The sequence below is a fragment of the Plecotus auritus genome, assembly GCF_963455305.1.
Source record: "Plecotus auritus genome assembly, chromosome: 7".
Classification (NCBI taxonomy): Eukaryota; Metazoa; Chordata; class Mammalia; order Chiroptera; family Vespertilionidae; genus Plecotus; species Plecotus auritus.
This window is the reverse complement of record NC_137774.1, coordinates 129425105-129435867: the sequence shown is the minus strand read 5'-3', so window position 1 is coordinate 129435867 and position 10763 is coordinate 129425105.

The following is a 10763-nucleotide window of genomic DNA, read 5'->3' as shown; positions in this document are numbered from 1 at the left end:
GAGCCAAACCAGTTAGGGCTTCTATTACATTTTGAAAATGAAATGTATTTTAATAAACAATGACTTTGTAATTATTCAAAGTATAATACATTTTTGGGGACACCCTGTATATAATTATAGTTATACACAAATGCATATTTTATTATCTCATAAAGTATATTTATAAAAACAACTCTTTTCTTCTGTACCATTCCATTAGAAACCTATATGAAATGATATGGGTTTCATAGCAAGATTAGATATAACAACTCTCAAAGGGTATAGTAATGAATTACATCAAACAAAAAAGAAAGATTGTAAAAATATCTTTTCTGTTTCTTTTAGAAGCCCGTTACAGTTGTATTTTTTACATTTCTGTCTATGATCCATCTCAAATAATAGCATATGGTATAAGGTAGGGGTCAAGGTTCATTTTTTCTTTGGGGATATACAGGTATGAAAATGGAAAGAAATCTCCTTAAACTTTAAAATATGTTGGCAACTTTGTTAAAACATCAATTTACTGAATATGTGTCAGAGTATGTCTGGACCATCTGTTTTTTACTCTGGTCTTTCCTATTCTCCTAGTAGTTTTATACTCTCTTGATTTCTGTAGCTGTATAATAGGCTTTAAGATCAGATATTGTATCTTCCAACTAATAGATGTCTATGCCTCAAGTTTATTGGTTCCAAACCCATTGGCACCTTATAATACAGTAAAATGTCTCTCAGATAATAATTTTTGTGGTTATTCTTAAAAATCTGACTATATGAAATGATTTTAAAATTTAAGTAGAATAAAATAGCTCCAAAGATATGGATCAAAACATAAATAGGCACATTGAGTACATTCATGTTTGGCTGAATTATAGATAAAACATTAGGTAATCCTAACATACCCAAGCACAATCTACTTCATCATATAGCAAAAATAATTATGATATATGATGATGAGTAAAAAAGTTTTTTTTAATATTGCTTTTGCTCCTTAAATCTCCTGTACAAGGTATTTGAAAATGATTTCCTTCCCTGGCCTCCAATCCTTCACAAACACATTTCATTCCTCCAAAACCTGGTACCTTTAATTTTTCCTTCTCACCAGTGATTCTTTAACTTCTTGCTTTGACACCTGTTTCCTGCTCTTTGTATAGAAATATATTCAATTCATGCATGCCTAAAAACAAAGCTAAACAACACAACAAACAAACCTCTCTTAATATTAATAAAATTCTCAATTCTGCCTCTAATTTACTACCTTATCTCTTCCATCTTCACAATTATGTTTCTTGAAGTATTGATTTATATTTATTTATGCCATACACGTAATCATCTGTCCTCATCCTATTCTAAAACACTGGTCAATGTCATTCTAGACAGTCTTTCTTTCAGTGGCTAGAAAACTCCACTTTCTCATATGTTTTCTTCTGTCATTCTATTCCTCCTCAGCTTGTCTCACCCCTGATTACTCTATTTGTCATTAAAGCAGCACTTTGAAAATAAACTGAATATATGAAATTGCTCCTAAACAAATGGTGCACGATTTGGAAAACAGAATGCCTGAATTGAAAGTAGTAGGTGAAACGCACCAATATAAAACAGAGGCCTTTTTAAAAAAAGCTATTGAATAACAGTTGAGTTCAAAACAGTATCATAAACTGAACAATCAGAAAGTATTTTCCATGTGGTGTATAGAAAATTAATGTATTTTTCCCAAAAGTAAAATTTAAAAAATTAGAATTTTAAAATTAATACAAGGGTCTAAAAGACCATTATTAATTTAAAATGCTTATAGACTCCTAAAAATAGTGTCTAAATTTTAGCACCTCAGATTTTTGCCTCCTTAATCTACTCAACTCATTCCCTTATTTAGTAAAGATTTCATGATTCTGTAGTTGTTATATGAATTCTCCTATAATTGTAAACCAAAATTCATAAAATATGTCTTGCTTTCAAGAAATTCACACTAATGGAAGACTGAGTAATTTAATTATTAAATATTACATATTTAATTTAACATTCCATATGTAATATTAATATTTAATTTACATAATTTACTGAGACAATGTCACAAGTGCTACAACAGATCTGGAATGCAGTGGAACTCAACTAAATTTGTCAAATGCAAAAGAAAAAAAATGATGTCTAAGTGGAAAAGAACGTTGACCTGATTCTTTTTGTTTTTTTCAACCTTCCACTGTTTTTATTCATCTCCAAAAATATTCTCTCTGGGTGTTACAACACAAAACCAAACCTGCAATGCCAGCTTCAGTTCTATCGTCCATGTAACTCAGAGAGGATTATATTTAACAGGACCTTAGAAATCACCTGGTTGAGTTTCCTCACTTGATGAGGACACCAAGACAAAAATAAAATTAAAACCCATATTTTTCTGATTGTCAGTCTAACAATATTTTTTTTAAAATTTTTTTATTGATTAAGGTATCACATATGTGTCCATATCCCCAATTGCCCCCCCCACCCCACTCCCATACATGCCCTCACCCCCCTGCTGTCTCTGTTCATTGGTTATGCTTATATGCATGCATCAAAGTCTTTTGGTTGATCTCTTCCCCTTACCCCCACCAGCCTCCCCTACCTTCCCTCTGAGGTGTTGACCTGATTCTTAATGGATAATTGTTTTTTTTCCAGCTGATTGAAAGGTCAAATAGTTGTCAAAACAGAGGATGTATATGTGCATAAAAGATAGAGAAAAAGAATCGAACTCTTAAAATACCTGGTAACTTCTGAGAACATTCTAGAGTTTAGTTGATCAGTCAATGAAAGACACAGATATGTGTGTGTGTGCATGTGTATTCATTCAGAAGGTTCAGGAGGTGGTGGCAGAGATCTCAATTAATAACAAAAAGCAAAAATGGTTACACAAATATCTAAGAACTATAACATCTTATTTATTGAAGTATTTAAGTAAGGGAAAAACCAGAAAGCTATAAAATTTGAATATTTTTGGAGGGTAGAGGGAATGATATATCTGGCAGGAATTTAGAAAAAAACGACTAAAGTTCTAGGAAACAAGCAGGAAAAATACTTATAAGAGTAATCTTCAAACATCTCTGATCAAATATTTAGCTAAGGCACTAGTTTAAGGAATAGTAGTTACTCAGGGCCCTGGCTCTAAGTTTATGACCCAGTGGGTTGGGGGTGGGACATAGGATTTGGAGTTCAACAGTTTTTCTTTATGATCATGCATATTGGAAAGCACCAATTTAGGTATTTTTTAATTATTATTACTTTTATTGATTTCAGAGAAGAAGGAAGAGGGAAAGAGAAATAGAAACATCAATGATGAGAGAGAATCATTGATCGGCTGCCTCCTGCACTCCCCACACTGGAGATTGAGCCTGAAACCCGGGCATGTGCCCTGACCAGGAATCAACAGTGACGCCCTGGTTCATAGGTTGATGCTCACCACAACCACTGAGCAACACATGCTGGGCAAGAGGTATTTTTTACTGATAAATTAATAAAAACAAAGATTGATATAATCTTTAAGACTCAAGCGAATGAACCTTAAATGTTCCTATTTCAGGCTCATTTATAGGTGAGTTTTGTTGAAGAGGGCCTGCCTTTTCTATTGTTGACAGACAAACACCCATTTGAAATTCCCACTCAAATAAATGTTATATATTCTACTTGAAAAATAAATGACCTGCAAATATCAAAGATCTCTGAAAAATCCACTTGACTCACTAAAGCAAGTTTTAGCTTTCACATTTAGTGTTATTTCTACTGTAACCACTGTAACATAAAATGGATGGCTCCTCTAAGGGATCGTCCAAATGAGTTAAAATTTTAGTTTCAATCTGGGTCTCCTTTAACTCAGTTCTTTTTTTTTCCCCCAAGAAATGTTCTTAAATTAAAATGATCCCTAGGAATTTTTGTGTAAAATATGGACAGATTTGACATCACTTTTAAAAGAGCCCTGAGACTTAAACAGTTTTCTAAGTATATTTGGTTTGTGGAAAAATCATAGATCTCAACAGTATAGATGCCGAAATGTGTTTTGAATAAAAGATACAACGTATTGATTTATTCTAAGGGTTAATGAGCCAGAGTTTTGCAATTTCACATGAGATTGTAGGCTGCAACAATAAATTTATTTATTTATTTTTTATTTTTTTATTTTTAAATATATTTTATTGATTTTTTACAGAGAGGAAGGGAGAGGGATAGAGAGTTAGAAACATCGATGAGAGAGAAACATCGATTAGCTGCCTCCTGCACACCTCCTACTGGGGATGTGCCCGCAACCAAGGTACATGCCCTTGACCGGAATCGAACCCGGGACTCTTGAGTCCGCAGGCCGACGCTCTATCCACTGAGCCAAACCGGCTTTGGCAACAATAAATTTATTTTAACAAATAAAATAAATAGGACTGATGGAAGTTTTTTTTAAAGGAAACAACCTACAACAAATAGGGACAATACCTGAAAATTCTGTGTTATGTATTTATATATATCATTTATAGTGCAGCTGTTTTCTAAAAAGCCAGAAATATAAATGTTTTTGAGCACTTCGGTACTTTAAATAGATATATTTTCAAATATAGGACACAAATTGAGCCTGGTTTTATATAATACATTTAAATATTCATAGAAAGTCCACATTCCAGAAACACTCTAAGTATGCAAATTATAGTTTATAAATGTAGACCTCAAAGTGAATCTCAATTATAACATGAAAAGAAATTTTCATATAAGGCTATAGCTTTAAGAGAATAAATTTAAGTAGTGTTTTTGGAAAAAGAGAAAGAATGTGTGGGGCAAATCTCCAATCATTTTAAAAAGGGTTTCAGGAACTCATTTCAATCAGTACAAATATTTGTTTACTTTACACAGTCAGAATCAGATGAGAAAGTCTTATAAAATAATCTACTAGCTTATATACTTTCTACTAAAGGAACATTTGCAACAAGGAAATTTAGTAGTAAATATGATGACAGATACTTTTTACTTGCCTGAGCTATAATGAATGCAGAAATGGGACAGAGGAATTTTATAAATTAGTAAAAGGGGCACTTATTCATTTATTTATTAAGTATTAAACATATCTAATTACCTTATGGTTTGCACAGTTCTGTGAACTTGGAAAATTATATATTTTCATATTTCTTCATGAATTTCTTCAATTCTGATTAAGAAGTAATTAGAATTGGACTTGTCCTGCTACCCTAAACAAATACAAAACTAGATGAAATATATCAAGTAACCATCTTCAGGCACTGAATAATAGGAAGTACAGGACCGAAATTGTTGAGTGAAGGGAAGCATGAGATGAGCTCTGTATTCATTTTAGATCCTGACTGTGGCACCTGGACGTAGAACCTAAGAAGAGTCTCAGGGAGCTGTGCAGGCAGAGACTGGAGCTTGGTGCTGCTAAGGAGTGGGAACTTGGGATGAGAGAAGAGAAAGCCAAGCAGAAAAACAGCCCAAAGTTTGTGTGGGGATTCCTGTGGGCTCCAGATTAAGGGCAGGACTAGTGCTCAGGATGAGGTACTTTGAGCCCTGGAGAAGAGCAACTGCTTCAAGTCTGAGAACGGAATGAAAACACCAGAGTCTTAACACTGGTGGGAAACGCGGTTAGAGCAGAGGCGCTTCACTAACAGCCTGTCATTTAGATAAGACACCAAAGAGGCCAGTGCAGGAATGATTATTACGCCTCGGAATAAGCGCTACTCTTGACTTATGTTTGCAAAGCTTAAAACCAATCTTTAACTATAACAAAGGGAGTAGTGACTTTTCAGAAAATATTCAAACCTCTCTAAAAAAAAGATGACTCCTTTAAGATACCATAAACAAAATGACACCATATTTGTAAGATATGCAAATAAGCAAAAATATGTGCTCTATGAAAGAAAAAAAAAAAAACAATTAATAGAAACAGACCCTAAGACCTTACAAAGGTTAGAAATAGAAAACATTTAAGAATCATATACATTTTAAATTTTAATTATAAGTATAGTAAACATATTTTTTCAACTTCCATAAATCTAAGAGATAACCTAGAGCCATTTATATTTGCTACAAAGAAATTAAGTTCTTTAGTATTGGTTTATCAAAAAAAAAAGAAAACCCTGTAAACTTAAAGTATTCTTTGTACCCATCATTACTGCAATTATTAAAATGCTAGTTCCCGCACTCAGAAAATTGTCTCCAGAAGAAAATAGTAAAGATAGATGCCATCAAATGTGAAGAGTGATAAGAGAGCTCAGGAATGTTCTTTGGAAAGGTATCTTAAAGGAAACCTGCTGTGTATCAAACCTGAACACTGAAACTGGAACAAGCTGACATTTCATGATTATTGAACAAAGACAAAAATGGCTTTGTCTCAAAAGTGCATTTTGATACTTCATGCTAAGATGCAAAATATGTTGGGTTTATTCAAAGTGATTACTGAACTCATGTTTATTCGAAGCTTGATTTGATAGACTTCCTTCTTTAAATTATTGAAGCAGATCAGATAAAATAAATAATTGACCAAAAAAGCACAATGATTTGAAAATATTTCATGCCTAAGGAGTGTAAATGCTAAGTCAAAGTAACTCCTTTTTTTAGTAAATTATTATGATATTTAGTTAATTTCTTTTCAAAATTTGTATCTGCTTAGAACTGAAATGCATTATTAGGAAAGCATCACTGGAGATTGCAGTTGCTGAACAGAAAGTTATTCAGAAGGCCGGTATGATGCCTGTTGTCCAATCTCTGAAAATAAATGGCTTGAAAGTAAAATGAGGGGTGTTATGTTTAAATATAAATCATTGACAGCACTCCCAGAAGACAGTGCTTCTCTCCAGGGACAGGGGTCACAGTAGAGGATAAACTAGGTATTTTTACAAATGCTTCTGGGTAGGTAACTTAGTCCTGCTTTTCTGGATAATCTCAAAGTACTCATTAAATGAAAACCTTCACATATTATACTATGAATGATTTCCGAAATGCTGGAAAATTCAATCTCAACAGCTCACTGCTTGTCCACCCCATTTGATATTGTGGTCTTGGCTTCAAGCAGCTGATATAAGTCAGTACCTTGACAGATAAATGGCATTTGTTTAATTTAAATGACAGTCATCATGCTGCCTTTTGTTCCAAAGCTCTATGAGGTTAATTGAGCAGATATGAAAAATTAGCCAGGCTAAAAGTGCCTCTGCTCTAAGTCAGAATTATTAATCTACTGGCCTTAATTTAGAGCTTCTTCATTTGCTATGATAGAGTGAATTATGTAGACTGTTTAAGGGAGAAATGTTAATAATAATAACCTAATTTAAAATTTTCATGTGACCAGAAATTTCAGGATAATAAATTTAACAGATTTCAAGTTCTTACCATGGAAATATGGCTCTTCTATAGAACCTGTTTATGCCACTACATGGGAGGGAAAATGTGACAGTAGGTCTTAACCAGTGACTTTTAATTTGCAAGTTTGCTTATGACCTTCAAAACCATTTCACACTAAATATAATCTTAGATTTCATGAATGCACAGTGTCTTTCCACTTTCTGTACAATGTGTGGCAGACTTTGTATCCTATAGCAGAGTAATTAAGGCCATATCCATTGTGTTTCTATATAGCAAGTAATTACGGAGGTGATTGGAACATTTCTACAGAGGATTAGCTTAATTTATCAAGCAGTGGCTCTTGTGGAATAAATGAACAGAAGCACCCTTCAGCTAAATTGTCTTCCATCGTCTACCTGTAGAATATGAATGAGATGACTTACAACAGTCCAGTGAATTCTATGCCCAGTAGTTAAGTGCAGCTCCCAAAGCGGGGACCACAGGGAAAGCTAGGAGCCTATGGAGAGAAAGTACTATTTCCTAATGCATCTCCTGCATACAAATCCACTTCCTTCCCTTCTGAAGTGTGTATTTTCAGTTTCCACATACAATAAAAGCATATCTATGTATGAATTAGGTACTAAATTTGGACAGCTTTCATAGTCAGAATTACACTTTGAAATCCCTTAAATCTCAAAGACACAACCTCTGAATGCTCAAAAGGCAAATAATAATTTCTTTCAAGGTGTAAAGTGACATCATTTACTTATAGTAATTATTTTAACATCTGTATTTAATTTTTTCATGTATATTTTATATTTCAAAAATATTTTGCCTATGTATATATTTTGTTCTCATTAACCAGAGATAATGATTTTCTAGAAGATAAGAACTCTGGCACTTAATCCATTAATACCTATAACACAGGCACCCCCTGCCCTCACTTCATTTATTACAACAGAATTTAGTTGTGAACATGAGTTTGATACACTAATCAAGCGACAGAGAACTTGAGGCTGCTATTGTAAGCAAAAGTGCATAGTGAACTCTGTGTATGGATGCCATGAGATGTTAGGAATTACCTGACGGTAATATTCCTATAAGGACAAAGAGACTTCTTTGAAGTTACCTGAATACAGACAGAATTTTTAATGAATAAGGGAAAAAGAGCACTAGGTTAAGGTGAACACCGAATAATATGTTGTCTGTACAGATATTATTTCCATCAATGGCAAGTTTCGGAAGATAAGACAAAAATAATGAAGCAAAATAAAACAAAAGCAATGTTTGGCCTTTTCCAGAGTTTTACTCTAATTTTGTTAATGATGGGCAGGCCTGGAGATCCAATATGCCCAATGTAATGTGCTTTGTTAAATTGTTAAGTCTGTGTTTCCTGATTCATGGTCCAAGTTGTTTAGATAGTATTCCTGTTATCAGAAAATATCAATGTTGCCTAGTTGGTGACAATTGTGAAACTATGAACTATTTTTCCTTTTTTTCAATTTACTTTTTCTTACTTAAAGTAAATTGAGGCCTATAATTCAGCTTAATGTATAACATTAACTTTAGAATGTTATTAAAGATGTTAATAAGGTATTTGTTCAGCCTATTTTCATAGACTTCAAAATCTTCCATCCTAAAGTATCTACTGGTATGTGCATACCTGTATATTAAAATGGGAAATAACCAAACAATTTACATATGGATTGTTTTAAATTTCTTTATTGATTACGGTGTTACATGTGTCCTTATTACCCCATTACCCCCCATTACCCCTCTCATGCCCTCACCCTCCTGTTGTCTGTGTCCATTGGTTAGGCTTATATGCATGCATACAAGTCCTTTGGTTGATATCTCCCCGTATCCCCACCCTCCTCTACCTTTCCTCTGAGGTTTAATGGTCTGATCAATGTTTCTCTGTCTCTGGATCTATTTTTGTTCATCAGTTTATGTTGTTCATTATATTCCACAAATGAGCGAGATCATGTGATATTTACCTTTCTCTGCCTGGCTTATTTGACTTAGCATAATGCTCTCCAGTTCCATCCATGCTGTTGCAAGTGGTAGGAATTCCTTCTTTTTTACCACAGCATAGTATTCCATTGTGTAGATGTACCACAGTTTTTTAATCCACTCATCTGCTGATGGGCACTTAGGCTGTTTCCAAATCTTAGCTATGGTAAATTGTGTTGCTATGAACATAGGGTGCATATGTCCTTTCTAATTGGTGTTTCTAGTTTCTTGGAATATATTCCCAGAAGTGGGATCACTGGGTCAAATGGGAGTTCCATTTTTAGTTTTTTGAGGAAACTCCATACTGTTCTCCACAGTGGCTGCACCAGTCTGCATTCCCACCAGCAGTGCAAAAGAGTTCCTTTTTCTCTGCATCCTCACCAGCACTTGTCGTTTGTTGAATTGTTGATGATAGCCATTCTGACAGGTGTGAGATGGTACCTCATTGTCATTTTGATTTGCATCACTCAGATGATTAGTGACTTTGAGCATGTTTTCATATGCTTCTTGGCCTTCCTCTGCCTTCTTTCAAAAAGTATCTATTTAGGTCCATTGCCCATTTTTTGATTAGATTATCTTCCTTTTGTTAAGTTGTAAGAGTTCCCTGTAAATGTTGGAGATTAAGCCCTTATTGGTGATAACATTTGCAAATATGTTCTCCCATGCAGTGGGCTTTCTTGTTGTTTTGTTGATGGTTTCTTTTGCTTTGCAAAAGCTTTTTATTTTGATGTAGTCCCATTTGTTTATTTTCTCTTTAGTTTCCATTGCCCTAGGAGCAGTATCAGTGAAGAAATTGCTTCAGCATATGTCTGAGATTTTGCTGCCTGTGTATTCCTCTAGTATTTTTATGGTTTCCCATCTTATGTTTAAGTTACATATGGATATTTTTTAATATGCACACTGAAGAAAAGAAATCATACAGAAGGGCTTTAATTATCTGTAACTTTGCAGAAATTAATTTATGATCCAATATAGATTGTTTGTGTTTAGAGATAATTTGGATTCTTTAAAATGCAGGATATTTATATACTCTGATAACAGCAATTAGAAGATAGAGTATTCTGCATACTGAAAAAAAATCAACTAAAGAGAAACATAATAATAAATACATGGGAGAGTAGAAGCAATGAGTAACAAATTCAATTCAATACTCCTGAAAGAAACTTTGAGCATAGTTAACTAAAAGAAAGCATTGTCGGATTGGAAGATGGCGACAGGCAGGAAGGTAGGGAGGGAGAGAGTGTGAGAGAGTGAGGGAACCATAGAGGAGAGTGTAGACATGTGTGGTGTGTGTGTGTATGAGCTAGGGACAGTTAGATTCTGCAGGTCCTCCAAGGGGCTGCCAAACTGGGCAGTCTTAGACAGCAGAGCCCCGCGCACAAAGCGGACACTTCTGGGCAGCCAGTGCGGGCACAGAGACCATGCCATCTTGAGAAACAGAGCTGCTTGAGACTAGGATCCTGGCCTCAGCACCACCC